Here is a 25832-nt window from a genome sequence, read left to right as displayed (position 1 = left end):
GGTAGGAGGGGTTACAGCCCCCTCCTGGGGAATTTCCCGGGGCCAGGACGTCTGCGACGGCAGATGTGGTAAGTTGTGTGGGGTTTGGGGGGGGGTCTACGCTACCTTCTAGATACCTCACACGAGTTCTCGTACGACCTTTAAGTGGCGTCGAGTTTTATTGGGGCCCCCGTCAAGTCAAGGGAAATTGGTAAGTTGCACTTGAGGTACGCCTCTGTGCCGCCCTTCACAAGTGAGGGGGATATCTCTGGGTTAGGGATCTTGACACCGGTTCCGACCTTGCCGTTGGCCCTTAAACGTTAGGATGTACAATTTCAAAATTTCAAGTAAATGTTTTGTAGGATGTTAGTTCGGCTAGGAGGACCTTTGTATTAGAGAATATGTTAAGGTTAGCCAAACATCGCAATGTGGTTATGAAATTGTACATAATATGAAACTGTTAATTTTGTTTTGATTTTGTTTCATATTTTAATAAATACGGCCGGGAGGGTCACTCCCTCCCGTCTTCCAAAAACTTCAGAATTGTTTCCGGTTTCCCATCCTTGGGGATTTGTGTTGAGAGGGGGTGGCGGGTATCTCAGCCATATACTCTATTCTCGACGGGGAGCCAGTGGAGTTTCCATAGGTGCTGGGTCATATGCTCGTGTCGTGGGGTTACGAAGATGAGTCTGGCTGCCGTGTTCCGGAGGGTTTGGAGCTTGTGGAGGTGACGGCGTTGATCTGGCTGGTCATAGAAGGGAGGAGTCGAGGATGATGCTGAGGTTTCGGGCATGGTCCGTTGGAGTGGGAGGGGTTCCGAGGGCAGATGGCCACCATGGGTTGTCCCAGGAGGAGGGGAGGATCCAAGGACGAGAACGTCTGTCTTCTCCGAGTTGAGCTTCATGCAGCTGTCGTTCATTCAGGCTGCAACTTCCTTCATTCCTTCCTGGAAGCAGAGTCTGATGGATTTTTTGTGAGGGAGAGGGTGAGCTGGGTGTCGCTGGCGTAGGATACTACGCTGAGCCCATGCTGTCTGACGATGGCGGCGAGCAGGGCCATGTAGATGGTGAAGAGCATGGGGCTGAGCAAGGATCCTTGGTGTACTCCGCAGTTGATTTCTGTGGATTAAGAGAGGAATGGTGGAAGTCTGATCCTTTGGGTCCTGCAGGTGAGAAAGGAGCGAATCCAGCCGAGGGCAGTAGTTCCTCGTATACCGGCGTCATGGAGTCCTGCTGACAGCGTGCGGTGTGAGACGGTGTCGAAGGCTGCGGAGCGGTCTAGTAGGATGAGTGCCGCAGTGTGGCCCTGGTTGAGTAACATGCTGATGTTGTCAGTGACAGGAAGAAGGGTGGTCTCGGTGCTGTGGTTGCTGAAAAATCCAGACTGGGAGGAGTCAAACATGGCATTGTCTCTAATAAATATAGTCAGCTGGGCGTTGATGAATCTCTCGGTGTCTTTAGCTGTGAAGGGGAGGAGAGAGATGGGCCGGTAGTTTTTTAGGTCTGTCGGGTCGGCTGAGGGTTTCTTGAGGAGCGGCTTGACCTCTGCCTGCTTACAGTCATCGGGGAAGATGAAGGAATACAGATTGAAAACTTATTTGGACTAAGTTAAACATGGGATCATGAATGTGAAAAGTGTTCATTTACTTCCAGCACTGCAATAGACACAGAACAATTCATATACTTAACCATACCCGACTGCAAATCAGTACCTTTTAATAAATTAGTAAAAGCAAGCAATCATGATATGAAATGTTCGGATTGTATACAGTGTTGTGGACCAAATGGCAGAAAAGAGGAGAGCAAAATCAAAACTTTTGTTGCTAGTCAAATATCTATTTGTGGACAAACCTTTACAACAGTGGCTATTATTTTCCATACTGCACCTACTACCACTTCTGGACACTGTACTGTGTATCTAAAGTGTAATAAGCGCCAAGAAACCGTCCGGTGTAAGTTGCGCTATATAAGTCTTTTTTACATTACATTACATTACATTACAATAAAGGATGGACACATTGTAATGATGCCCACTTGGAATTCAAGCCTAGATTGCCTTATGAATTACCAAATTCATATTTGCTGTTTCTCCAGCCAAAGTTTTGAGTACATCATTCGGCCTTTTGGGAAGATGTGAGCACAAATTAATGAATTCATGTTGGATATTTTGGAAGCCAAAAATTAAAAACATAATTCGGCCTAGTGGGAAGATGTGAACAGAAGTAGGCACCACTGCAAACATATTTTTAGTAATTATAATTAGTAGTAGGATTAATATCTGTAGAAATTGTTATTGGATTTCAAAAATTAAGTTGTATAGTAAATAGTTGACATATTCTGTGTATCGTACCAGATGTAAATGAGAGTGCAGATTTTGGAAATGTATGAGATAAGTAATAGACGTAGTGCAGAAAAAGGAAGTAATAAAGAAACTAGTTAGGAAAACATACCTACAGATAGTGTAAATAATGCTCTACTAATATTCAACAATCTAGTTGATTGTTTTCTAGCCCCGCTGTTCCATGATGATACTATGTTGAAGTCACTGTGTATGGTGATGTTAAATGGAATCTGAGAACAGCAAAAAAGGGAAACTGAAAATAATACTTAATTCTAAAATTATTTATTCCACTTAATAATGTAATAGTATTATTGTTGAAACACATTACATTACATACCAGTTTTTGTTCTTCTCTTTACAGTAGATCATTGTGAAAGTTGAAAATATTTTTAATCCTATTTATGAGATTAGCAGTATAAAATAGTTCAACAGACTCATGTTTCCAAATTACCCAAAAAGGTAAGAGTACATAGTATAATATGTGTGATATCCTGAAACAATGCTTAGAGTTTATTTAAATATTACTTTTTTTTAATATAAAAATTATTCTATATGCTTCATAATATTTCAAAACTTTCATCGTGTTTCTGATGTTATAAGCCAGGTGGTTATTTTCTTAGATTACGTATGATGTTATCAAATCTGTATAGCACAACTGTAACATAATGGGATGACTAAGGCATTATCGTGTTATTTTTCCTTTCATGGAGGCACAATCAATGCAAATATGCTACCACGCAGATACTATGCATATAGTTATGTACTCACTAACACACTATAGAAAGAAAGAGGAGTTCTCCCAGTTAATTATAGGCCAAGAGGGGGGAGACAAGAGTGAACTAGGCAAGAAGGGTACTTCTTAAAAGACCTATATTGCTTTTGTCAAAGGAATAAATCCAGAAAACATTTTCATATAGAAGGATGCTATAGTTAGAAGCCAAGACTTGTAGATATTACAAAAACATTATTTTATTTTCCTTTTCTTTTGTCTTTTTTTAACATTTTACTTTTTTAGAAATTTATACATATGTGCATTTTATCACATAACAATACATGCAAAAATTCATAAATAGTCATTATACATTTTATAGGTTTCAAAACAGTGCGATTGAATAAAGTGCAATTAGAAAAAGTTGTGCCCCTAATAATGTCGTATCTTGCTAAAATACATTCTTTCACACATACCAGTCATACAACTACATTCATTATTCTTTATAAAAATACATAGAAACATGAAAACAGAACGTGACAGAATGAAACGATAACCCAAAGGTGCATATGGTGGTTCACTGTTGGTATACAAAATTGAAAATTCCACCAGTTAGACGCTGATCTGTATGTTATTGACCAATCTTTGATGCATTGTCCAGATCTTATTGGGATGTACGGCCTACGTACATTTCGGTGATAGTGTATGATAAGATCACCTTCCTCAGGGCCAAGATGATTAAACACAAAAGACTTATACAGGCGACCAATATACAGAGGTTTAAAAAGAAGAAGGGGCAGTAAGTATTTTCTTTTCTATTACAAGTCACAAAGGTGTACAGGAGAAGAGATACGGATCCACTCTTCCTGCTACAGGTGGGGTAAAATCTGCTGTGCAAAATCGGACGATTTTGTAAATTATTCCATGGTTTGATTGTAGACTGGATAATACCATATATTACTGAGATAAGCGGTTTACATTCATGTTATTTCCTCATATGGTTCTGCATAGAATAAAATGCAAACACTGGACATGTAGCTCTGTACGTGCAATTGCCCCAAATTAATTATTATTATTTTTTTTGATTGATTGCCGTAGCAAGGGGTCCCAGTCGTGTCCGCACAACGTACGTTGTGCGGACACAACTGGGATTTTACCCCACCTGTAGCAGGAAGAGTGGATCCGTAAGAGAGGATTAATATGGTGGCGGTGTCTAATAGACACCGCCAGCCATATTAGGATGGGCCAAATCGGATGCCTCTCCGTGGCAGCGATGCCACCACGGAAAGGCATGCAGTCTTCACTCTGGGGGGCCCCCTGTGGGCCCCAAGAGTGAAGGAGGGGTGGGGTGCACATGGGAGGGTACCTGTGGTACCCCCCTTCATTTGCATAAACAAAGTGGCAGCACCGCGCGGTGCCTGCCGCTTTGTTTATGCAAATGCTTTATTGCTTGTCTCCTTTCTGGTGAAGAATTGGCTTGGTAGTTTAGTCTGCCCTGTTCCCATGATGCACTGGGCCAGGGACAGACTGATTTGCATATAGCCAGGTTCTGAGCTGGGATGGAGCAGTGAGCTAAATAACGTGATGGATCAAGCACTGATCTTTGGACTGGGTAAGAGTGGTCTGCTTAATTCAGACACTCTGTTCATCACCACCCCCTTTTCAGAATCGTTTTTGGCCACTATAGGTGTGGCAGGGTATACTCAGACATGAGTCCCTTGCTCACTGCACCATCAGGATTCAAGCAAGCCGGGCCGACGATGGCTGAAATGCCAGAAACCGGTCCCCGGAAGCTTGTCTCCTTTCTGGTGAAGAATTGGCTTGGTAGTTTAGTCTGCCCTGTTCCCATGATGCACTGGGCCAGGGACAGACTGATTTGCATATAGCCAGGTTCTGAGCTGGGATGGTGCAGTGAGCTAAATAACGGTGATGGATAAAGCCCTGATCTTTGGACTGGGTAAGAGTGGTCTGCTTAATTCAGACACTCTGTTCATCACCACCCCCTTTTCTGAATCGTTATTGCATTTTTAGCATTGTGAAGGGCGGTGCTGAGAGCACCGCCCGCCAAAATGCTAAAAATGCAGGATGTACCCGCCACTGTGGCGGGCACATCCTAATACCCCCCACGGGACCCCAGCCCTTATGGTGGGCAGTCCCAATCCCCGCTAGGATGACGGGCGGACAAAGTCCGCCTGTCATCCTAATTGGCCCCCTAGTCTTTGTCTGCAGACGACATAACTTTGCATATAGACGTTAAATTACAATTATCGCTGCAGTTTCTCTGTTTCCCCTTAAACATTTGTATCTAAGTGTGTATTCCACCTATTGCTATAGAGCAATTGTATCACAGTGTGGAAGTTTAGAACAAGTGCATTTGTACATTTTCTACTGATGCTACGGCGCCAGTTGAGGACAATAAGAAGGAACACTGTTTTAACATTTCCTTCAATCATAGATGTGCTTTCAGTTAAGAAGTTCAGTTTTGTGATATATGTATGTTATGATAGTCAAAGGTCCTGGGGTGGAATGTAGTGCTAGAGGCGCTCTTGTAGTTTAACACCCGGTGATGACCTTTGACTACCATCATTTAATTGACTTTGGTGTGTTATTTTATCCTAGTCAGAATGTACAATGTCCTGCATATGCTTGGCTTCATTTGAAAGCATGAGAGAGAGTAAGGTGTGGACTATACTTTTTGGTCTCAAAGTGCAGTGTTGTGAGCAGTGGTGCACAAATGTGCATTGTGTTGTACATTGAAAGTATTATGAAATTCGTACTATTGGCTTTGACATAGCCTCATGTCATCCTCAATTCTGACTCTGCCTGGTTTCAGCTTTATCTGCGCGCACAGCAATGCTTGAAAATTGTTTGGGTTAATCACGTTCAAGTATTGTTTTTGTGAGATATTGTTTAATGTACCCTGGAAGGCTTTCATGAGCTTCGTCAAGATAAAAGCTATAACATGCAAGATTGTAGAGGGAACGTGGGAACTCCTTACTGCCATGGAATGCTTGCTTGGAAGCTGGTCCATCCTGGTAAGATTCCTATGGTGCAGGGGAAGTTTTCCCAAACCTTCTAGTGTGTTTTGAGATTATAAAGCTGAGGGTGGTTGACTTAGAAACCGGGATTGTGGAATCCGAATGGGGACACACGCGTCTACTTCGCTCTTATCCACGGCTGTTTAGTCCCCGGTCAGAAGTGGGCTAAGATACATATTTTGCACCAGATGAAGTGTTGAGTTTGATTATTGCCATTGTGATGTTTGGCCAGTGACTTTGACCATTTGAGGTGTTTTCCTTGATTATTGCCATTGTGATGTGTAGCCAGTGGCTTTGAGCATTTGAGGTGTTTTCTTTGTGATGTGTGACTGAGTGAGGTGCACATCCAAAGTAAGACTTTGATGTACCTAGTGTGTATATATATCTTTCTGATCTCTTGCAGGACGTCCACCATATTATATTTTCTTGAGTGCCATCTCATATTATTTGCTGCTTGTTTATTCATTGTATTATTCATTTATAAATGTTGCATTTACCCAGTGCTTGCATATAAATATATATATATATCCATGTGTATTTGAATGTTGTGCATTTGGCATCTGGGAAAGCCTTTCTGTTAGAGAGCACTGTGTATAATAAAACCCCAAGCCTTCTTCTAAAAAGAGAATGTTTGCATTTTTGTAAAATAAAACCCTTTTCTAAAGGTATTGTTCGTTTTGTGATAATGTCTCCTGCTTCGCCGTGGGCTGAGCCACCGTGTGGGAGATTCTGGATTATCTGAAAGGCGCAGCAAGACACCCTCTCACTCACCCATATAGAAACTCCAACAGCCACTTACCTTGGTATATATGTTTAATACTCAGTAACCTTTAGAAAATACTCATAATTACTGTATGATTTTATCAGTGATGTAATCAGTGATGTAGTCAGTGATGTCATCTGAGATGTCATCAGTGATGTCATCAGTGATGTCATTTGAGATGTCATGAGAGATGTCACTGACCACGTCATGAGTGATGTAATAAATGAGGTCATAAGCTGTGCATTGCGTGGGTGTAAGTTATAGTTAGGTCAGCTAATTATAACTGCTGAATTTCTATGATTTTGTACAAGTCAAATATCAGCCTAACTATCATTATTTATATGTTTGTCAGATGACCAACCAGTTTGGCTATGGTACAGTGGCCTCCCCACAAAAGGAACTAAAATCACTTCACCATTGCTGTTGCAGTCCAAGGAAAGACACAATCACTTACTAAATGCTCTCTAGAATATCACTCAGGCACCAACATTAACAAATCACTAAAAAAGACATCACCCTAAACACAGACAGGCCAAAACTAAGTACCTAGGACTTCTCTTCAGAGAGTGACTCAGTGCAATAAAGTGCCCTCTTTCTGCATGGTTGCCCCCACTTTTTTCAGAGTTGCGGATGTGCTTTGACTGAGTGTGCCCTGGTCTCCTGCTAATCAGGTACCCAGGGCCTATTACGATGGCAGAAAGTCCGCCACCGCTGGGCCGGCGGTGAGGACCGCCGGCCCGGAGGTGGCGACCTTCCCACCATCACCCTGAATATTTCCACTGCCAAATTAGGATGGCGGTGGGAATGGGAAAGTTACCGCGGCGGAGGGAAAGACCGTCCGCCGTGGTCCCTTAAGGTGGGCCTTTTCCGCTCGCCTTGGAGGACCAGGTACAATAGGGCTATGGCGACGGTGCTGTGCAGGAACTGCTGTGGGTATTAGGTTTCCTGTCTTTTTTATCGCCGCCAAAAGACAGGCGGTAAATGCCTTTGGGGGCCCATTGCGGGCCCCCGGGGGGGGGGGGGTGGGGTGCTGCACGTGTGGGGTACCTATGGTACCCCCCTACATATGCATGTGAAAAGTGGCAGGCACCGCACGGTGTCTGTCACGTTGTATACATACTTATGTAATACATGTTTTTTAACATTGTGGCTGGAGCTGCCACCCGCCGCAATGTTAAAATACAGGATGCGCCCGCCAGTGTGGCGAGCACATCCTAATTCGTATGCGGGACCGCCGCACCTATGGCGGGAGATCTCTTTTGCAGCTGCGATCGTAATTGGCCCCTATGCACTTTCCCTAAAACGACATTGAAGCCTAAACCCAATTGGCATCTCTGGCCACAGGTCAGCCCCTGGTAAATGGTACCACAGGTACCCAGGGCACTGTGACCAGAGAAGCCCTTTAAGGGCTGCAGCACCTATTGTGCCACCCTTAGACGCCCTGTACCATTACACTCACACACTGCCTGTGCAGGCTGCATGTTTTGGTGAAGATTAAAGTGAAGAGTCGACATGGCACACATCTCTGTGTGTCATGCCTACAACCCACTGCTCTGGCATAGATCAGTCACCCCTCTAGCTAAGTGCACGAAACCAGTTGGGAGGGTACAGGTGCATGAGCTTGGTACCCCTACCATGCCTATGTTCGTTCTTAGACATTCTCTGCTCTTTGGGGCCTGAAACAATGCACATCCTGGGCCGAGTGCCAAGCCTCCTCCCCCAGGATGGGCAGGGTTCACAAAGGGGAAGCTTCAAAGGCTTGCCGCCTTTGTGAGCTTCCCCAGGCCACTTGCTGCTGTCATCAACTGGTCCCCACTGGATCTGACCCCCACTTTGGGTGGGAGAACCAGCGGGAAAAACTAGTGAGGAAGAGAGGTGTGCTCAGCTCTGCCAACTCCACCCCTCAGGTGGGGGAGGCGAAGTGAAGCACAACTCTCAGTCCCTGCCATCTTGTAGATGGGGTACTCAGCCAACCAAGGAAAGGCTTATGCCCCCTCCCACTGGGGGGTGGCATAATAGGGGGTGTATCCACTCCAGGAAAGGCACCCATAGGTCCCAATCTTTTTACCGACCTGTAACTCCCCTAAATCTAGTATTTAGGGCCAACCATGACCCTTGCTTCCTCAGACAAGAAGAAACTACAAGAGGCAAAAGAAGTACTGAACAGCCGTGCAGAAGCTGACAAGAGGAAGATGCCCACTGACTTGGCCCCAGCCCTACCGGCCTGTCTACACCTCAAACCTGCTTCTGTGAAATCCCAGTGTGTCCTGCAGCCAGCAACCTCGAAAACCCTGGAAGGACCTGCCTGCTTTCAACCTCAAAGACTGTATCTCGTGTGAACACCGGATTTGTTCAGCTCCAAACTCTGGTTCCGGCTGGACATCGAGGATCTGCCCCACTCTGCACCCGCCGTCCATAGCCCGAGCTTGAGTGGGCAAACACCACAAGGAGGTCCCCCGGGCGATCCTCACATGAGATCCGGTGACCACTGACCTGCCTCAAGCCTCCTGCCAACGCCTGCAGTCTAAATTCGGAAGGTTCCCTCAACCGTGACCAGGAGCTTGTAAGAAGACATTTACAATGTGGCGCACCGTGGCGCTTGGATGGGCAGATGCGTGACGCATACCCGCCGGAAATGCAGCGCATTGCTGGAGTTGCGTTGCAAGCGCGATGCTGCTACAGCAAGGTTCTGGGGTGCCCTATCTGTACAGTGCTGCATCAATACTTACTCCTGCTTCAAGGAGGTGCAAGGTTTTGATGCAGCATGGCCCTAAAAGTGACTGAGTGAAATCTTGTAGATTTCACTCAGCCACTTTTAGGAGGCGTTCCTGTGCCGGAACACCCCCACTCCCCCCGCGTGCCAGAACGCCTACATGTGGCGCAGGGCTTTACAACATGACGCATCTCCCAGATGTGTCACGTTGTAAATACCCCACAGCAGGGCGCTGGCTTTGACCCACCGCTGCGTCAAAAAAGTGACGCAACGGCAGCGTAAAAGAGGCGCAAGGGGCTTGTAAATCTGCCCCTGATTTCTTATGAATTAATTGGAAAGCACAAACTGTTTGTGGTGATAAAATGTTCCTGTATATAGATGGAATTTAAAGGTTGTAGTGATGTATTGGTTTTTTTATGTAGACTTGAATTTTATAAGCTTGTATTGCAATGGTTTTAAATAACTATGCAAATAAACTATTACTTTCGTACCTACTTACACTACCACAAATAGAGAGTAAAGTGCTATCTAACTTTAGCTCTGCCTACCATTGGGTACACTGCACCTCACTTTGGTATAGTATATACAGAGCCAGCTTCCTACACTCAAACTTTGTAGTACAAACCTCGGTATTGCGTGCTGAGGCTTAGCCAGACAGCTGACAGTGTTATGTAGCCATATGTATGGCAGGCTAGGCGCTATACATAGGGCGTTGACAATATAGAACCTATATTCCGACTATGGCAATGGGCCTGGGTGGGGCTGCATTCTGACAGAAATTCTGCAGGCAGGAAATTGCAAAGGAGAAACTGACAATTAATTATGAAATGTTCACAAACTCACAGAAATACGTCGACGTGTTGGTTAACACGTTACATAGAACAATTTCCCTAATCCTTAATGTCTGGTAAATATCAATCACGACCTTAAAAGGCTTGGCGCGCGCCTCACCTTGTGTACTTTGGCATGTAATAAATTAGCTTCACAATCAGCTTTTTGTTTTGTCGCCATGTAAACATAACTCACATTGTCAGCATATTTTTTTAATCTTTATTACTTAATTGCAGACCTTGCGCCACGAGAAATAAGAGTGGGTTTGGGCCAATATGCCTTAAATTACACACGAATCTAAAGGTGTTTCTGTTTTGAAAGCTTTTCCTGTTTTGAAAAGTGAATGAAATTAAAATTTCACATTCAGCGTTTTGCAAAACAGAAAACTTTTTTGCAGTAAATTCTCCTCCTACAGTCATTTTTTGCTGAATGCATTGTTCAAATCCTGCTGAAACGACTTTTTTTTCTGTTTAATTTTTGGAACCTCCGGAAACTTGTGAACCATATAACATTTTGAAAAAATGTTCACCAGGTTTACACGGGGGAAAAAATCTGGTACATCGCACTTCTCTTTGAAAATGCAAGTGATTCAAAACGGATCTGGCTTTAGTTCATCTTGCATTGTGAACCTCGGGGCACCATCTTGGAATGGGCAATGTATACTGTTTGTCCACACCACGTTCCTGTAACTCATGGCATTTATTTGGCAAATGAAAAAAATGAACTAAAAGTTTAACATTCTTCACACAGTGCTGGATTATTCTCTTGTCGCCTCTTTATTTTGCCGGTTGCTGCTGGCAGCTCGCACAATAGATCCCAGAGACACCAGAGTGATCCATGCAGTGAAGGTCCCCAGTCATTCACTGAGCATAGAGTGCAAAAGCATGCTGGCCAAAAGTAATTTTGCATCTTTTATTTGAAGTTTTCTATGGCCCAAACTTGCCTGAAAGGGCATTAGAGTGCATTATTTGGGCAACAGATTATTACAAAAATCAGAAATGCTTATTTTGGGCGCAGACCGACGAAGTGATTTCCCCAGAATCACAGGTTCACTTCTTGAGCCCACACCAAGACTGAAACCTGCTCTCCCAATTCCACGGTCGGCAACAGAGGTCGTCAGGCCGCATCGCCTTACCCTCTATTTGTTTATGCAATGCTCCTTTATAGGGTTTTAAATCCACAGATCAGTATATAAAACCAAATTAACGGTAACTTCAGATTCAGGGCAATAAGATACTTTTTTGAAGGAGGCTTCAGCCAGTGTTCTTCATCTATTGGCCTGTTGTGTCATTCACATGTTGATTCTGCCCACAAGAGTACACAGCATGAGACAATGGGTCAGCCTACATCAGCCACTGGCTAACTTCACTTTGATTGACTGCATTGTGCTCTTTCACAAGAAAGACATCAGTACATAAGGTAGTTCCTTGAGGTGCAGCTGTGTATTTATTTAAATGTTATTAATTTAGTATTGCCTTTATGTTTAGAGGCTCATATGATTGCTTTTCTACCAGTTCTTCAGTTTGATGTGAGCACAGAGCACATTTCAGCGTTCTTAGTTCCTTACTCCAACTAATGATTTTGTAAATTCCATATTTAGTGGCCTCAGTGTATCTGACTGCTGATATTTTACAGTGTACCGGATTATGTGTATTTGAAACTGTTCAAGGTAAAATACATGGAATTCTGCTGTCCATGTATAAAAACCTGTCTTCAATTTCTGTATCATAGACGACTTATGACGCACCTAGACTCTAGTATAAATCTGCTCAAAAGTAATAACTTATTACTGTTGAGTTTTGATATCACAATGTCTGCTGCCATAGCCAGTAGCCAGGGGAAAGGCAGGCCAGGGACTGTAAGTAAAGCAGCAGATAAAGAAGGTAAACAAAACATGACTTTTCTTTCTTCTGTTCTGTTTTCCCAGTCGAACAGTGACAAGCAGAACAGAGATTTTTTTATTTTGCTCTCCTTAATTAATAATAGTGGAGTTAAAATCCCTCTACATGTTTCTACATATTTTGAGCAAATGCACCTTTAAAAAAATAATTGTAACAAAAATCCAGCACTTTTTTTGATGTGTTTAATTTTGAACAAGAGGTTATATTTTTATTCTTCATATTTGCATACATGCTTTCTCCTTTGTATGAAAGAAGAACACACCAAGGATTTAAGTAGTTTGTGGGAAAGTTGATGGTGTGTCCATGAATTATAAGGAGTAAAGTACCCCCTGGCATACATGATAAGTTTATTGCAAGTCACCTTGGAGTTCAGTAACCAAATATAGGAACTCATTCTTCAGTCTTGTTTCCCTATAAGTCATGGAACTCCTCAGTGGCTTGCAAGCGTATATTATACTGCAGGGGTACTTTATCAGATATATCCTCTTTTTAGTTTGCACAAAATGCAGTGTACTTATAACTGCACACCAGTATCTAGACTGGTATGTATTTTAATTGAAGACAACAGTTATAATTGTGAACTATTGTAATCTGCACGTCATGCTTTTGAAGAAATTGTACCAGGTCCCTACCAATGCAGGAGGAGTGATGGAATCACAAGCTGCCATATCCACCATGGGATATCAGGGACACTCGCACATTTTCGTTTTGTAGAGGGTCGCAGCACACCTCACAAAGGGACAGAGAAAAGAGGTCCAGGCGTTGCAACTGCATAACTAATTGCCACTAGAGCAAACGATCCGTGTTGACACCATAGCAGGTACTGTATGGGAGGCCATAAGGAGTCTGTGAAAGTTGTCAATTGCATTCACATTCATCAAGAGAGGCCCCCAAATCTGGTTGAAGACCAGTTTGTCATTGACCCTATTGATTACACTCTCATAGGATGCGATGCAAGACAGTCCTGAGAACCATTCATTAGACTTTGCCATTTGTCTCCAGTGAAGAATACAGGGTTTGAGTGCAATAAATGAGGATGCCATTCTCCTCCATCAGTCATGCAAACTGCTCAAGTGCGGAGCGGGGCACCAGTATCTTATTGGCTAACAAGGTCATAGTTCATAGCCCGAATACTCGTCTGGTAGCGGCCAAGGTCTAGTTGGCTTTTTCCTGCCCTAGCAATTTGGTGCTCGCAGTCTTTATCTGGGTGACCTGACAGGGTGTACCCGGCAGTTGGACTTTGTGTATTCTTCATAGATTGCCACACTCCACTGTACATGCATCAGGTCACACTCCCATTGGACTCAATGCAAGTAGTTTGAATGAGGAAGCAGCCCTGCCTTGCGTACCAATAGGGGTTGAATACCAAATGTGGAGAACCTTGAATAATAGGAACGCTCCCCTCGTCTGTGTAGACCACACTTTTGAAAGCACCCCACACTTTAGGAAAGAGTTGAAGAAGACGCAACTCTTTAAAGAACGCAACATTACAATGAATAGACTGTTCACAAAACAGCTACCTCCCCACTCACTAAATGACTTTACATTGTGTTTTACCCTTTACAACACTCCACTGCATTATGGCTACATTTGTGCTATAGAAGTACTATTAGACCTGTCAGCTTAAGGGTGGTCTTCCCTGAAACATTTTGCTCTCCTTCTCCATTTTTTGCTGATCTCGTTTTTGCTGACTTTAGGACTCTGCACAGTTTACCACTACTAACCAGTGCTGAAGAGCATGTTCTCACTACTCACAAACATGATAATATTGGTTTATCCCCAATTGGCACATTTAATTTACTAGTGATTCCCTAGTAAAGTTTTGCTACATGTGCCCAGGGTCTGTAAATTAAATGCTACAAGTGAGCCTACAGCACTTTTTGTGACACCCACTTTAGTAGCCCCTTATACATTTCTCATACCTATCACTACAGTCTGCGGGTGCACTTGTAAGCTGCCATTTCAATCTTGCAAAATAAACCCATTGTAATGCCCAATCTCTCCTGTTTAATACATATAAGTCACACCGGACAGCCAAGAGGGTAGGGGCAGTGCATTCTAAAAGTTGGACATGTACATTTAAGTTTTGCATGTTCTGTTTGTGAAAAACTCTTACATTTGTTTTTGCACTACTGCAATGCCTACCTCTGTCATAGGATAACATTGGAGTTACAATATTACATATAATAAGCTGTAACCTCCAAATGGGAACAGGTATCTGGTTCATATTTGGTATCTTTGGAATTGTAATGAAAAATCCTCTCTGTGAGGGGATGGTCATGACGATGCCCATCGCTATGCAACAGTTGGTTGGACTTGTTCTGGTTACTAAATTTCACAGATGTGATACTTCATGCTGTGAACATGAAAGACAACACTTCATCAGTTTATGTCTATTTGGCTATAATGGCATTGAAGAAAAGAAAAAGAGATATACAGGATTAAAAGTGTGTCACCTGCAGTTAGCCATGTTACTGCCCCTTCCCTTAAGGGAAGGGCAGCCTTTGATTAAATATTCCCTGATTGGACCCTACGGAGGAACTATAAATCTGCGGCTCTTGCTAAAGGTGACCTAAACTTTTCTCATGATATTGCACTAAATAATCCTGTTCTGCTTCCTAGGTAGTATATTATGTATAATTCCCTTTTGTATGACCAGACTGGTTTTCAAGAATTTTCTTTAGGCCCACTTCAACCGAGCTGAGGCCATGCATGGCCAGAGACCCTTGCGGTTGACCACGGGGCTGGCCTGCTGCCAGGCCCTGCATCCAACACCTGCGAGAAGCCAACATCGCCAAAGGCCATGTGTGGGACACAACTTCCCCCTCCCCAAGGAACAACATCTCCTGGGGCTTTTTTTATTAAGGAGAGGTGGGCGTTCAGCCTCCCTTCCCTGATCCACTTCAGGTAACGGTGACCTTTGTTTTTTATTTCAGGGTTGGGGAATCTTGATTTTTGTATTAAGGTGTAGGGGAGCATGTGGCCTCCTCCCTGGAGCTACTGAGTACCACAGAAACTCCATCCCCTTGGGCTGTTTTTTTAAAGGGAGGGGTTACCGAGACACTAAGGGCCCTGAGAACTTAATTTCCAAGGCCTTTTTTTATTTTAAGGGGAGGGCGGTACCTGGCGCCCCTCTGTGAGCCACTTCGTGTGTGGGGACTCCAATATAGCTAAATAAGGTAAGACTTATAGTTGCTTGACATAACTATAACTGGTGAATTTCTGTGGGTTTGTACATTTAAAACAGTGTGTTTTACTGACATTTTTACCTAGCTATAACGTCCCTTTTATCTTTATTTTTTTCAGTGAATATATCATATTGATGACATCACTGATGACATCCTCAATTGAATGTGACAGCTTAGTACATACATGCATATATACATGCATGTATGTACTAAGCCTACATGCATGTATGTACTAAGCCGTCACATTCATTTGAGGATGTCATCAGTGATGTCATCAATTATATCATCAATGATGTCATTGTAAATGTCATAAGTAATTTAATGTAGTATGTGAGATCATAAGTAGTGGATGGCAGAGGTGTAAGTTATAATTAGCTTAGTACATTTTAAATTATGAGTTTGTGTTTTATTCTTATAAAATGTTCATTTAAAAAAAATATTATTACAAGGCCTAACTATTACGTCACTTTAGTCCTTGTTTTTTTTAGTGAATGTATGTATCAAAATATACATACATATATTTACATATATTATATATGTGTGTGTATTTATTGTCACAAACATCCCCAAAAAAGTCATTTTATTTCCAATCAGAAGATATCTGTCATGGTCCGTCAAGGTAAGACAGGGTATGTCTCCGGTGTGAATGCGGGAGGGTCTGCTGCTCCGCACCTCATGTGAAAACCAGGACACCCAACTTCCGATTCAGAGGAGTTAGCTATACTCCAGTTGCTGCCTGGAACGTCAAGCGCTTCCGGGGGAAACCGCATATGAACCGCGGTTTCCGCCCGTTCGGCGCTTCGGATTCAGTGGATTTCACCTGTTAAAGCATCGGAAAGCGGATTCCCTTGCTGCCTGCTCCTTCGCCCTAAACCTAAGCCCAGCAGAGCTGCCTTGCCACACTGATCCTTGCTGCCAGCGCCTACTCGCTAATCTTCAGACCGGCGTAGCTGCCTTGCCGCACTGATCCTTGCTGCCAGTGCCTACGAGCTCATCTTCAGCCCAGAGGAGCTGCCTTCTAGACATCGTTTTCAGTAAGGACCACGCTGGAGCGCTATTGTTTTCTTTTGTTCTGCCTCGCGCTGGAAGCGCTCGTCACTCTTGTTATTCCTTTACCTTGCCTCGTGCTGGTGCGCTTGCCATCATTAAACTTTAAGGACTGCGCTAGAGCGCTATTGTTTATTTAATTACTTGTCACGCACTGGTGGTGCTCGTACTTGTTTGTGCCAGTAAACAAACCTTGCTAGAGCACTTGTAGACTTTGGGGGAAGCCGCGCTGGAGCGCTATTGGTTATTTTTTCTTTGCCTTGCGCCGGAGCGCTAACACTTTGCTTGTGCATTAACAAACCGCGCTGGAGCGCTTGTTCCTTGTTTGCATGGTGTTTTCCTGAACAGGTAAATACCCCTTTCTTGCATGTGCATCTGAGCTAAGAGCAGAGGGGTGGGATTGTATGTTGGTGTTTTTACTAAAAGGGGCTGTTCTTTTTCTTCTGTTTTCCTGTGCACACGTATAGTCCCCAGACAGAGGGAGGTTCCTTAACCAGGCTGCTAGAACACCACAGCATTTTCTGGCTTCCTTCCCCGTGCCCATCGCATTCCTAGCCTGTTCGTACCAGATTGGGGTAAGGTGGGTCCGGTGGTGGTAGCCCATATCATCTCCGCGAGATTGCTTCACAAGTTGAAGGTAAGACTTGTGGGGTCCCAGACAATATCATTGTCAGATTTAGGAGCAGCAGAGGTTTTAATAATATTGGTTTTCTTTCCAGTAATTGGAGATTCTTAAGCATCTTCACGAGAGAGTATGTAGTGACGACAAGGAAATTATAATCATCATAGAGAGATATTTACATTCTTCTGTTAATTTTGAGATAATTCTTTTGTTTAGTTTTCATGAATTACCAGTTTCATTTTGTACTACTGAGAGTTGGATACACAGAGATAGGGTTGAGGTACATTGCAGGTATCTTCAGTTAACAGAATGATGAAACTCTTAAGATGTCTCTCTGCCATGTAGGAATTCACTACATTCAATAGACCTCTTTGACCAGCTGAGAGATGAGGCAAAAGTGGTGGGTCTTGATGACTGTTTTCTCTCTTCTCTTAGTCCCCTTTCCCTGCCTCTTCTATTGGCCCTCATAGTTCCAAATAGATATGGTGTCTGTTGCAAGTGTCGAGAAGCAGAAGAGAGCATCACTCGTCTTGTATCCTGTTCATAATGTTACTGCACACCTGACAGAGGACTGAGGCATGAGATCATGGAAGACATCTAGTGAGAGAAAGAAGTGACACACAAGAGAAATTAAAATAGGCCAAAAGTAGCAATGATGTAGAAGATAAAAGAGATCAAGTACCATGGAAAAGGATAGAGAGTAACAAACAGAGGGCGGACCCAGAGAGAAAATAGACAAGGGAAAGAAGTGAACCCATAAACAAATGAAGGAGGAAGAGAGGAATTGAGGCCTAGGCTGAGATAGAGAAGGCCCACTGAACAGTTCTGTGATTGTCCCGTAAGAAAAGAGCTGAGGTTTGCATAGTATGGAAATAGATATCAGAAGTACGAGTGTGGGCTGTACACCTACTGAATGTCTGCTATCCCTACACTCAATAGTATCATAGCTAGGTTCACTGGCTCAATGTTAATGCTTTGAAGTTGAAGAGAGGCCTTGAAAATGTCACTCTATTTAATTATGCAAAAGTATTGGAATTACACTTTGAGTTATGTCTCCTGGTCAGACAATCAATAGCAGTAGTGACTGTCATAACAAGCTGTATATGTAAGTACAACAACACTCAGGAGACACCGGGAAAGGCGTTTCCTGGGAAACTTTGCAACCAACTGTGCTAACGTTAGGTTGTCAGGGGGACCTTAGAAGGAGAAGGTGAATTACATCATATAGCTGATGTGTATCCGACCAGTGAGTTGATTCATTGTTGTAATGATGTAGGGTGCACTACATCCTGTGGCATGGGTGTATGCATGCAGGTGAAGTTGGAAGCCAATCAGCGCTTAATAGTCTCTTTGCATCTATACTATGGGTAGACTAGTGACAAAGTGACATATCCAACAAGAAAAAACATAAATGAGTTGGCACTAAAGTATGCTTAGAGGGTTGGTGAGCCTCCCTTTGGTACTGAAACTACATTGTGATCTAGGAGGAACCAGGTGCATGTCTGTTGACCTTGTGGTTTTCTGTTGGTGCATCTTGGAATCGTTTTTGTGTGATTTGGCTTTTTTCCTTTGTGCTGCCTTCCTTTATCTTCTAACTTCCTAATCTCTGTTTTTGATTTTGTTGGTAGGTGAGCAGTGTGCACACAGTTTCTCCCACCTGTCATTCTTTCTTTCCCTTACTGTTGCATGTGTCACAGCAGAAGCCCAAAGGATGGAATAGTGAAGGTGAAGGAGGAAGATGCAAGATTGTCATCCCGCTGGTTGTGGTAAAGCACTGAGTATGATAGAGTTCTTTGAATCTCCAGCGGGCAGACTCTTATTGTAGTGATGATTGTAAGTCATTCCAGACTCTCGAGCCACTGCAAAGCCACCACACGCCTTCATCTCTCTGAATCAAGAGACTAAAAGTTGCAGATAGTACCAGGACCTCAAAATGAGGGATGGACAATACACAAGTTTCCTCCAAAGCAGGCCAGAACTTTGACTTCATATTATTTACTAGACACTGCACCATAAATATGAACCTTAAATTCGATCTCATTGGGACCTGTAAACACTGGAGTCTCTTCAGGCCAGAAGGGATGTTGGGAAATGGTCCTCACTGAAGGGTCACCCAAACATTTTGCTGTCCTCCTCCTTTTTTAGTTAACTCTTTTTTTTGGCTTTAGGACTCTGAGAACTTTAACACTGATCACAGTGCTTAAGTGCATGTGCTTATCACCTAAACATGATGACATTGGTGTATACCTAATAGGCATGTTTGTTGTACTCGTAAGTCCCTTGTAAAGTTGTATACCATATTTCCAGGGCCTGTACTTTAAAGGCTACTAGTGTGTCTGCAGCACTCATAGTGCCACCCACACAAGTAGCTTCTCAAACCTGTTTCAGGCCTGCCACTTCAATGTTTGTGTGTGCAGTTTACTGCAACTACGACTTGGTGTTTAAAACTGCTTGCCAAGCCTTAAACTCCCTTTTTGTTACATATGTCACCAGTAATGTAGGTCATAAGTAACCGTATAGGAAAGATGCTAAGTAAAAAGTAGGATAAGCACTGCTAAGGTTTACTTGTTCTGGTAGTGACAAACAAAAATATTTAGTTTTTGTACTGCTGGGAGGTCTACCCCTCTCATAGGCCAGCATTGGATTATCCTCAATATACTTTAAAGCTATCATTCCTGATCGGAGAGGAGTAGCTTTTTCATGGTTGATATGTTTGGAATGGTAATGATAAAATCCTCTTTGCTGGAAAATTGGATTTAACATTACAGTTTTAGAAATGCCATTTTTGGAAAGAGGACATTTCTCTATACTTACTGCTTTTTGTGACAGACAGCTTGTCTCCAATTTATGTCTGGATTGGGTGACAGCTACACTTTGTTTATTCCCACTAGACAACCACCAGAACATGAAGGTGAGGCTCATCTGTATTAGGAATACTCATCCACATTCATTTGCATTCTGATGGGTCTGCCTGAGCTGGGAGGAATGGGAGGGGCTGACACTTACACTTCAATATGTAGTGTTGTGTCCACACACAAAGCACTGATATATCCGCTCCCAGGGTTAGCCTGGCAGGAAAGACTGGGTTGAAAGGGATCCTTGTGCACTTCAGAGAGTTCTTCAGAAGTCACCCCCTAAATCAAAGGAATCTTTGGGTATATGTACTTGGTCATTTACCACTGAAATCAGACACTTTTTGGACCTATAACTAGATGGGGCTCGTTCTACATCTGCACATTGTCAGAAGGACTGCTGTGCTGCCAGGAGGGACTGACACTCTGCTCACTGCTCTACTCTATTGGTCTGCTTCTTGCTTATTGCTATGCAGCAGGGGGGACTGTCAGTTTGCTACCTGCCTTGTTGTGCTGGCCTGCTACCTTTTGTGTGCTGCACAGTGCGCTCCAATGGGTTTGTTGTCTTGCCCCGTGTTCGTGAAGTCTCAGGGCCATCAAAGAGCTAATCTGGCTACCGCTGTCATGAGACTCTGACACTCAAGAGTCCAGCGGCTGTACTTGTGTGACAGTGATCAGTGCATGTCAGATCATCAGCCTACCTTGTATAAAGAGTGAGCACCCTGCTTCTGACACAGACCCCGCAACACTGAAGGACGCCCTTCCAGTGCAGCCCACTTGAGATTGAGCATCTCACTCCGTGCAAGCCAGAGCGCCCTGCTCCTACACAAGAAAAAAAATCCTAATAAATTGCCCTTTGGTCTCCTATATGAGGTTTAAATGTATATTAGAACTTTAAAATTTTGGAGCTCCATTGTAAACAACAGAGTGCTGTAAACAACAGAGTGCTCTGGGCTACTAATGGCTGGTAGAAGTTCTGAACTCCAACATTCCAATGTTTGTTCACAGCTGTAGCTATGAACAAAGGCCTCATGGAGCTAAAAGAGATTTTAAGGCCTTTGTTTTACAAATTAGAACATTCTTCCTTCTAGGGGCGGAATGTACTAATAGACTTAGAGCCCTCCGTAGCGGGCTCTACTGGCCATTAAAGGCCTGCACCTTTGGATCTGGTCTTTAAAGCTAGAGTGGCCTTTTAATGGCCGGTAGAGCCAGCTACAGTGGGCTCTAAGGCTATATCACAACATTGGAATGCTGAGAGCTCCGTTGAAGACAATGAAATGGGTCAGAGCTTTGTGTGGCTTAGATGCACTTTCTGTTCCAACATTCCAAGCTTTGCCTGTCTTTTTCTGTGGGTGGAATGTTCTAAAAGACTTAGGGCCCGATTCACAGAACTAACTTAAGGCAAAATCCTAAACTTAATACCATTTTGGTATTCACAGAAGGCACTTACTCATTTTGGTATTCACAGAAGGTACTTACTCATTTTGGTATTCACAGAAGGTACTTACTCATTTTGGTATTCACAGAAGACACTTACTCATTTCCGTATTCACAGAAGTTAGGAGTCCTACCTTTAGGACTCCTAAATGCCTTCTGTGAATACCAAAAGTCTTAGAATTAGGATTTTTCTCAGTTTAGTAGTAGTAATTGGGATGTTTGTCATCAAGGGCCCCCAGATGGCAACATCACTCTGAAAGATGTCAGTTGGCACACCATCTGGCCCACAAGCCTTATTGCAGGACAGACACCTAATGGCACTAGAAACGTCCACGATAGAGAAGGACAGGCAAGGGGAACTAACTTCCTTCATACCAGAGTTAGAGGTCATTGACTGGTTTGTGTCAGTGATAGAATAGATTCGAGAGAAATGGATAAACCAGTTGGCTTCCAGGATAGTGGTATTCAAACTAGACATGGTATCCTCAGTCAGGAAGGAGTAATTTACAGTTATCCAAAATGCTGCATGGTCATTAGAATTGCTATTGCAGACTAACTGATCCCAAATGTCAACCTTAAGGAGGTCTTTCTTCTCTTTCAGCAACATCTTATAGTTTGATGTATCACTCTGTATCTCCGTCTTGAATCTCGGGAGGCGCTTAAGAGCTCTTTTCAATGCACAATAGGCTTTCGAGCATGCTTTGTTAAACCACTTTGGTGTAGTAGAGGCAGGAGGGCCACTACTGGGCAGCAAGGGTAGATGTCCCCGGAGCGAAGTGCTGAGAATGCAATTAGAACGTTCTTGGGACACAGATCTGGGTCAAGACAACATTCAACCTCTGGGCTAAACTGAGTCCCACACAGTTCCTCTGTGTTAATTTTATACTACTTTAAGCATCTACCATCATCTGTAGTAACATAACATAACATGTGTATTTGTAAAGCGCCCGTTCACCCTTGGGTATCTTGGCGCTGAATAACAGATGTTTATTGTTACCCAACTCAATGGTACTCATTTTATCAACCTCAGATGGATGAAAGGCTGAGTGGACTCACCACGATTTGAACCTGTGACCATGAGGTCGACCACAGGCCCCAGCAGTGGATTAATTAGTCCAATGAGACACCGAGCCGGCCAAGTGGTCAAGTGTTGCAAGCAAGGAGTAGGTGAGGAACATCCTTGACTCTGGTATTATAGCACTAGTGTCAGAGAGTTGTGATCACTCCACCCTGTCCATTTGATTTGATTTGAATTGATTTTTATAGAGCGCAAACAATTACCAGGCTCTAAAATGTGGAAGGACAAAGAGAATAAAATTAGATTAAAGTGAAAAGCCAGGTTTTTAAGAGCTTGCGTAAACTCCAGAGAGAGAGGGCTAATGTAATTGCCAAAGGAAGCTTGCACCAGATTTGAGTTGTACAGACCAGAAAGCTGCTACCTCCCCTGGAAGAGAGCTTTTAGGAGGGCATCACCAGATGCATCACTGAAGTAGACCTAAGTGTCCTGTTAGGCACATAACTACTAAGCTTTTTCCTTTAGGAAGGCTGGCTCTTGACACTGGAGCGCTTTATAATTACAGAAAGCACGTCAAATTTTTTGCTGAGCAGGCCGCTAATGCAGTTTTACCAAAGCCTATGAGGCTGACTGGAATCTTGGGATTTCCATTAGCAATATTGCTGCTCTGTTTTGTAGAATCTGCAATTTTTTCAGATGGACCTTGGGTAGGTTGACATAAAGACCATTACAATAGTCAATCCTGGAGATTACAAGGCAGAGGACCACTGTATTCAATAAATAGGCAGAAGAAACTGTGCTATTTTCCTAATCATGTGCAGCATGAGGAAGGATGTAGAAACTACCTTATTAACCTGTTCTTTGTAAGTAAGTTGGACATCTAACAAGATACCAAGAAGTTTCATCCTGTTCGCAGGAACCGGGAGAGAACCCAAATCATCCAGCCACCAGAAGGGATTCCAAAAGGAAGTATTATTACCACAAAGAATAACCTCAGTCTTTGCAGATTTCAGCTTGAGGCAGTTCACATCATCCAGGCACCGACCTCTCGCATACTCACATGGAATGACTCACTCATGTACGGACCACTTCTGGAGAAGTAAATGACAATCTGGGTGTCATCTGCATATGAAACAGGCGAGAACCCAAATGATTTCACCAACGCAGCTAGCGGTGGTACATAGATATTAAAAAGAGTTGGACTCATCGCAGATCCCTGGGGAACACCATACAGCAGCGAAAATGTTTTGAAGTGAAGTCACCCAAGGCTACTGTCTGGGTTGGCTCTGCCAGAGAAGATTCGAAAAGGGCCAAGACTACCCAATCAACACCCAATTCCGCCAACTGGTGTATCAGTAGGTCATGATTGACAGTATCAAAAGCTGTCGTCGAATTGAAAAGGATAAGGGCAGCACATCCCCCTATCAACTGTAGCCCTGACCATTTCTGTGGCTGCAATGAGAGCCGATTCCATAGAATGCCCACTGCGAAACCCGAATTGAGAATCATTCAGCAATCGATTACTATTCAGGAAAGTCGATAATTGAAGATTCATTTCTTTCTCTAATATCTTTACAGGGAAAGCCAGCCTGGCGGTTAGGGTCAAGGGTGCTCTAGTTAGCTTTCTTAAGCAACGGAAGAGTAGAGTCAGTTTTCCAAACTTTTGGAAAGACACCAGTCTAAAGTACTACGTTAAAGATAGGTGTCAGTTGGGCAGCAACCAGGCCAGGTATTAGATATATTATTTTTGGACTACAGGGATCATTAGGGGAGCCTGATTTTTTACATAGAATCAATCATCTGACTCGGTCAACTGAGAAAAAATTAAACTCAGAGAACCGCCGCTTTTTAACGTCGCTATAAAAATTATCATACCCCAAAGGTTGTATTGCAGTTATCAAAGTGAATTTATTAAAGATGACTTCCACTTTATTTAGAAAGAAAGATACCAGAGAGTCACAGAAATCCTGATGTTTTTTTTTCAAACTCATGACCAATGGTGAGGAGAGTTTGGAAACAACTTGAAATCCATTTGATCTCGAAGTTCCCCAGAGAATTAAAGAGTAAAGTTGAAATCAAGATGTGATCAACAAATTATTCTGCTTCCCTGATGCCGTACATGGGAGCTGTCTGGACACTGGGGATAATAAGGTTCTGAGAGTGGATCAGACAATTTAACTGCTCTTCTTGAGAGGAGTGTTTGAAATGGTGGAGTGGAGAATCTTCATCAGCCAAAGGGTCCTTAAAAGCAAAATAGGGTCCTTGGCAAGGATGGATATTGAAGTCAAAGATAAACATTATCAACCACCGTCTTGCCCTAACGGCTCCACAAGGGACCAATGAATTCTTAAATGTCTCTATAACTGAGCCAGTCTTAAGAATGGCTTCAGAATATGGGGAGCGACCATTAGGATTGTCTACATTCACAATTACCACCAACGACTTGTCAGGAAAAGTAATTAAGGTGGCTACTACATAAGGGCAGTCTGTTTCCACCTTGGTAGCCACACAAGATAATGCTAGAGAGATTAAAATGCACAACCTGGCCTTGAATCGCCCAGATGGAGAATGTATCGCTGGCCAGAATAAGTGAGAACATTATCTACAAAGGGGGTGGTATTGAGGGGCTATGTTTCTTGAAAAGCTAGGACTTGATAGGATTTTATAACATGTAGCCAATTTGGGTCCCTAATCTTAGCATCTAGCCTAACTATGTTCCGTGATAGTAACCCCGACTAGACTCTAGATATGAGGATCTGATGTACCACCTCCCACCTCTGTTTCCATCAATTTCTCCTCAGGCACACATGCAATACTAGGTAGTCAATCTACCCCCTCCAGAGTGCCCCGAGTTTCAAATCTATTAGAGATGGGCACGTGAGCAAGGATCACCCCTAGGGACCCACCGTAGAACGCAAGTGGGCAAAGAGGGGCCTCAGGATGTCGGAGCCTATTTTCCCCTAAAGCGAAGAAAATAGACCAGTGTATTGCTCCTGGGTGGATTTATTTGGTGTGTCTGAAAAGGTCTGGGCCACCAGGGCATTGGGTGGAGGAAGGGCAACTTTTTACATGGCCCAACCTTGGCTTGTAGAAAAACCCCAGCGGACGCACCTAACTACCCAAGCCCCCTAGGCACTGGGAGGAAGCCAGAATTCTGGTGGCAGACCACCTATTGTTTACAGTTACAACAATGCAATCCCATTTTAATTGACTTAGGACCACACCCAACCTGCCCTGCTCTACGGACCATGTTTATCTGGCCATGAATAGCATTGTCCGCGCTTTTTCTTGGACAACCAGTGGGGAACCTCGTTCTTGAGCTGAAAGAAACCCTAATGAATGTTGAAAGCAATTGGGAGCACATCCACTAGGACTACTACGTAGAAAGTACATTCAG

The 25832-nt window shown here is 43.4% G+C and overlaps 1 protein-coding gene across 5 annotated transcripts in view; it reads right to left on the bottom strand.

The window, feature by feature from the left end:
* LOC147740919 (membrane-spanning 4-domains subfamily A member 4A-like) overlaps positions 1-25832 on the bottom strand; it is a 151534-nt gene that overhangs the window by 125202 nt on the left and 500 nt on the right. The gene's annotated exons all lie outside the window — the stretch shown is intronic.

This window comes from Lissotriton vulgaris, chromosome 1_1 (genome assembly GCF_964263255.1).
Source record: "Lissotriton vulgaris chromosome 1_1, aLisVul1.2, whole genome shotgun sequence".
NCBI classification, from domain to species: domain Eukaryota; kingdom Metazoa; phylum Chordata; class Amphibia; order Caudata; family Salamandridae; genus Lissotriton; species Lissotriton vulgaris.
This window is presented reverse-complemented; position numbering and strand designations above follow the sequence as displayed.